This window comes from Cibotium barometz, chromosome 63 (assembly GCF_041138505.1).
Source record: "Cibotium barometz isolate CiBa-2024 chromosome 63, ASM4113850v1, whole genome shotgun sequence".
NCBI lineage: Eukaryota > Viridiplantae > Streptophyta > Polypodiopsida > Cyatheales > Cibotiaceae > Cibotium > Cibotium barometz.
Window position 1 is genome coordinate 11,990,170 of NC_141108.1, and position 6,156 is coordinate 11,996,325.

Below are 6,156 nucleotides of genomic sequence, written 5' to 3' on the forward strand. Positions count from 1 at the left end.
TCCTACTTTATTACAAACCATCCCTTCCCAAAGATTTTGTCCTCAAAATCAATAACATGTACAATCTCAAAGTATGAGACTCTAATGTAATCAATGGGAAGTGGTTAAGAGTTCTCAAGTACATCCAAAGCACATATACAATGAAAATCCAGATGTATACAAGTCCACAAAGCTTCAAGCCCAAAGTGTATGAGTGGGACTGTTATGACAGTCCTTCTAGTCGATGAAGACCCTTGAAAATCCTTCATTTAGACTCCATATATTGGGCTGAAAATGATATGTACACTCAGCCATATGTATCCCACATCATAATCTTTCATTAGGATACGCCATGAAGCTTGTTGGAGTAGAAAAATAGGCCCAATAGTAGACCTTCCCAAAGCTGTCCAGAAATTACAGCATGTATACTTCTCCTCATATTACCCAATTTACTCAAGTAAACCATACCACTTGGTCACGGAAAGTCATCCACAAGTAAGCCATGTTGTTGGACATACTCCAATGATTGCCAAGTAGCCTCATCCATGGGTAATTGCTTCCATTTGACAAGGTATTCATCAATATTCCGATTCCTCAACTCTCTTGTCCTCTTGCCAATAACCCTCTCCGGCTCATAAATGATCTCACCTTCTTCATTCATGGGTGGAAGCTCTTCCATCTCTTGAGGCAAAGATCCCATAAACCTCTTAAGGTTAGATACATGAAACACATTATGGATCCTTGTCGAAGAAGGCAAATCCAACTTGTAGGCCAAATCACCAACCCTCTTGATAATCAAGTATGGTCCATAATACCTATGAGCCAATTTTGAGTTGGTTACACCTTTGAGAGTGTTATGCCGACTCTTGGGAAGCTTCAATAGCACATAATCATCCTCTTGAAACTCCACATTCCTTCTATGAACATCCGCATTAGCCTTCATGACATCTTGAGCCTTCTTCATATTGTCCTTGCAAAGTTGAAGAAGTTGTCTCATTCTTTCCAACTCTTCTTTTGCCAATGGATTGACCACTTTGTCTTCATGGAAGGCTATCGATGGCACATGTACTTGATATCCATAGAGAGCCTCAAATGGTGACATGCCAATACTCAAATGCTTGCTTGAATTATGGCAAAATTCAGCAAGATAAAGCCACTCATCCCAAGATGTTTGCATGTCATGACAATAGTGCCTTAAGTACACCTCAAGCCATTTGTTTGTGCACTCCGTTTGAGGGTGATAGGCCGTAGATGGAGTGATTTGAGTACCCAAGCTCTCATATAATGACCTCCAAAAAGTCCCCATGAACTTGGTATCCCGATCACAAACTATGTTGAGTGGCAAGCCATGTATCTTGAATACATGTTCCAAAAATTGCTTGGCAATATGAGATGCTCCATAAGTGGTCTTTGAAGCAATGAAATGGGCTGATTTTGTAAGCCTATCAATCACCACAAATATTTGATCCCATCCATGCTTTGTCTTTGGTAGACCCGTGATGAAGTCCATAGAAATGTGAGTCCATTTACCATCCGGAATAGGTAATGGATGAAGTAAACCACTTGGGAGTTGATGGCTATCCTTATTCTTTTGACAAGAAGCACATTCCATCACAAACTTCTTCACATCTCCCCATATACCTTTCCAATAAAAACTCTTGCTCACTTTATCATAGGTTTTGAGTACACCAAGATGGCCCGAAAGTGGTGAAGAATGCATCTCATGAAGCACCTTTGGTATGTAGAATGAGGTAGGAACCAAATACACCTTATCCTTGTACCACAAGAGACCATTGTGAAGCTTGTAATTAGGAAACTCTCCACCATCACCTTGCTGTAATTTGGTATAAATATGGGCAGCACCTTCATTGATGAGGTATTCCTCTTGAATCCCCTTGATCCATTCACTATATACCTCCATGATTGAAGTTGTAGCGCATGCCCACATTCTAGACAATGCATCCGCCACTACATTGTCCTTCCCGGGTGTGTAGGATATCTCAAAATCATATCCTTGAAGTGTGGCCAACCATCTCTTTTGCTTTGGAGAAAGATTTGGTTGGGAGAGGAAAAATTTCAGCACCCTATGATCACTTCTCACCTTGAAATGAGCACCATAAAGATAGTGATGCCACTTCTTGATGGCATGAAGTATGGCTAGCATCTCTTGCTCATAAACATGAAGCCCCATCTCCTTTTCGGTAAGCTTTCTGCTTTCAAATGCAATGACTCCATGCTCTTGATACAAAACTGCCCCAATTCCTCTACCACTTGCATCCGCCCTCACATAAAATGTCTTTGCAAAATCCGGACATACAAGTATAGGGGCTGAAGTGAGAAACTCCTTGAGCTCATTGAAGCTCTTGTTGGCAATGGAATCCCAAAAGAAAGCCTCCCTCTTGAGCAAGTCGGTAAGAGGTGCCGCAATGGATGCATAATGTTGCATGAATCTTCTATAGAAAGAAGATAATCCCAAAAATCCTCTCAATTGAGTTGTATTGCTTGGTGTTGGCCACTCTTTGACACATGCCACTTTCTTAGGATCAGCCCTTATGCCATTCTCACCCACCAAGTGTCCAAGATATTCCACTTCATTGACCATGAATGTGCATTTGCTCTCCTTTGCATAAAGCTTGTGCTTCCTCAACACTTCAAACACTTGCTTCACATGACATAGATGTTCCCCTTTGCTCTTGCTATAGATCAAGATGTCATCGAAGAACACTAGCACAAACTTGAAAAGAAGGGGAGCCAATATCCGATTCATCAATGCTTGAAAAGTGGCCGGAGCATTTGTAAGACCAAAGGGCATCACCATGAAGTGAAACAATCCCCTTTCCGTCCTAAATGCTGTCTTCTCTTCATCACCTTCCTTCATCCTTATTTGATGATATCCCGATCTCAAATCAATCTTGGTGAAGAACTTTGCCCCTTTGAGCTCATCAAGAAGATCATCAATGCGAGGTATGGGATACCTATTCTTGATTGTGACCTTGTTCAAGTCACGATAATCAATGCACATGCGAAAGGATCCATCCTTCTTCTTCACCAAGAGAACGGGAGATGCAAATGGAGATTGTGAAGGTTGAATAAGACCCATAGCAAGCAAATCTTGCACTTGCTTAGCCACTTCCTCTCTTTCTACCTTAGACAAACGGTAAGGAGGCTTGTTGACAACCTTTGCATTCGGTTCAAGTACTATGGCATGGTCAATCTCCCTCTTAGGTGGTAGACTCTTTGGCACTTGCAAAATATCTTCATACTCCTTAAGAAGAGTTGCCATTTCCTCATCTATGTGCTGTCCACTGTCTTCCATCCCCTCTTGGGTAACATGTAACACATAGATAGTGCCAAAAGCCTTAATCTCTTTCTTGAGTCGCCTTGGAGTGATCAAAGAGAGCTTCTTAGGTGCATTTGCAGCAAGTACCACTTGTTGCCCATGATGTAGAAAGCTCATGAAACCTTGTTGAAGGATTATGTGAATGTCACCAAGTGAAGCCAACCAATCACACCCCATGATAATGTCGATGGGACCCATATCCAAAACCACCAAATCACCTTCCCAAGTGTATGAAGAGGATAAAACCACTTTTGTAGAAGGGCAAACCAAGCTAGTCTTCTCACTTTCCCCATTTGCCACTTGCACTTGGAACGTTGTAGGTGTCTTCTTTGTGTTGAGTTTGAGAGAGTTGATGGATTTAGAGTTGATGAAGCTATGAGTGCTCACGGAATCCACAAGAATATGTGCAACCCTCCCATTGATGGTCCCCACCAACCTTAGTGTGCTTGGGTTCTTGCAACCCGCCAACAACTCTTGTGAGATAGAGCATATGCAAGCTGAAATTTCTGCATTTGTAGGCATGTCTCCGTCCACAAGGCTTTCCTTAACTCCACCTCCCGGATCAAACGGAAACTCACCATCCTCCGTGATGAAAGAATGGTCTTCAAGTGACTCCTCATGTGCTTCTTCATTGCAATCCTCCCATTCCTCAATGTCATGAGAGTCATCCTTGTTCTCTTCCTCATCCATGAGGATCATAGTGGCCACAACCTTCTTTGATTTGCACACATGCCCGGGTGACCACCTCTCTTTGCACTTGAAACATAGCCCTTTGCTTCTCAACTCCTCAATCTTTGGATCATCCATTCTTTGAGTCTTCTTGAAGGGTTGAAAGGGCTTCTTCTTCATGAAGTCACTACTCTTTTTGGCATCAAATTGATGTATCCCATTCTTTGGCTGTCCACCCCCAAATGATGTAGGAGTTCTTGGATTAGAGGGTGGTAATGTAGAGGTAGGACCTTTCCCAAAATTGTAAGAAGTAGTGGTTGGTTTGAGTGTGTCTTTGGTGAAGGTCATGGGCTGAGACCTCTTGTACTTTGGCTCATAGAGTTCGGCTAACCTCATAGCTTCTTTGAGAGAGCTAGGCCTTTGAGCCGACACATCCGCCTTGATGAAGTGTTCAAGCCCATGCACAAACTTTTTCATCTTCATGTCTTCACTCAAGCCTTCCACGTACATTGAAAGCTTCAAAAATCTCTTGATGTAACCTCTCACCATCATCCCCTTTTGAGAAAGCTCATACCATTCTTCATGGTATCGGTCGAGCACTAAGGGTGAAATGAATGCCAAGTTCATCTCCCGCTTCAATCCTTCCCAAGTTGATGGCGTGTTCCCTTGTTTGACCAAGTGCCTTCACCATTGATGAGCATAATCTTCAAGATGTAAGGAGGAAAATTGTACCATATCACGCTCACTTTTTGGGTAAAGTTGGAAATAGGTGTCAAGCTTGGTAGCCCACTCCTCCAACTCTTGCGGAGATGACCTGTCACCTTTGAACTTTGATAGTGAGATTTTGTCTTTGACATCCTTGGAAGATATGTGGGATGGGTTATCATGTTGGGTAGAGGGCTTGAATCTTTGCATCTTCGAGTATGACTCCATAAATTGTGCAAAGTCTTTGTAATCCCTCTTGATGATATTCGACAATTCCATCCACTTCTCGTGAGCATCCCTTTGTCTTTGGGCAAAGGACATTTGATTCCAATCGAGTGCAATCTCCTCATCATTCACAAACACCTCATCCTCTTCCCTTGAATGCATTTCCCTAGAAAAGGTAGGACCCTTTGATGCATTGAGGTGAGACAAACCCGAATGAAAAGAAGGAGGAAACATGTCCTTGACAAGAGGTCTCCGTGCATCCGCCATGAATCCCCGAGTGGATGCTCCCAATGGATCCTCTTGTACGGCCTTCATGGAATCCTCATTCAAGATGCCCTTGCCTTTTCTTTGCTCATAGTCACCATAATTCCCATGCTTTTCTTGTGCTTGAGACTTCCCAAACTTGTCCTCCATCACACCAATCCGTGAGGATAATGTTTCAAAATGAGAATCAAGCTTGGAGTCTAAGGTCTCCAACCGTTGTACAAGCATTTGCATGAGGGTGTCATGGTTAACCGCCGCTTGTGTCCCTTGAGAAATTTGATTATGTACATTGCCCCCATTGTCTTCATTGATGAATGCATTCCTTGCATCCATATTACCTTCCATGTCCTCATCACCAATGATCATTTCTTGCACAACATCCCCACCCTTGCGTGGTCTTCCCTTCGGCATAGTGAAGAAATGCAAGATGTTGGTAGAATGCCCAAATGATGTCAAAATTGGACAAAAGAAGGTTCTATGGGTAGGTAATGGTGTCTACTATCCTCCCAAATGAACACAGTAAGAATTAGGTGTGGGCAAGTACTCTCTGTTTTAGGGTTTGTGCGGGACAGCTGAAAGTAGTAATTTGGCTCTAAAACGCAAAATATATGTCGAAATTAGTATTTTGACGGCTCTATAGAAAGCTAACGGAAGATAGAACCTACCCCTAAAAGCATTTTGATTCAGTCAAAGTGGAAGTATATTCTGTTTGACTTTGACCAAAAAGTCAACATGACTACTTTGACCGAGATTGTGATATCCGATTAAGGGGTTCTATGGCTCATTTGAAAACGCTCAAGGAGTAGAATAGAGTCGTGTAATCACTCGGACCTAATCCCAAAAACCCTAGGACTGAATTAGGGTTTTGTAAAATCCCAAAAATTCCCAAAATTTGGTCCCAAAGCTCAATCCGGCTACAAATGATTGGTGTTTCTCCCCTTGGTAGTTGTGAATAACTCTTCAAGTGTATCCAT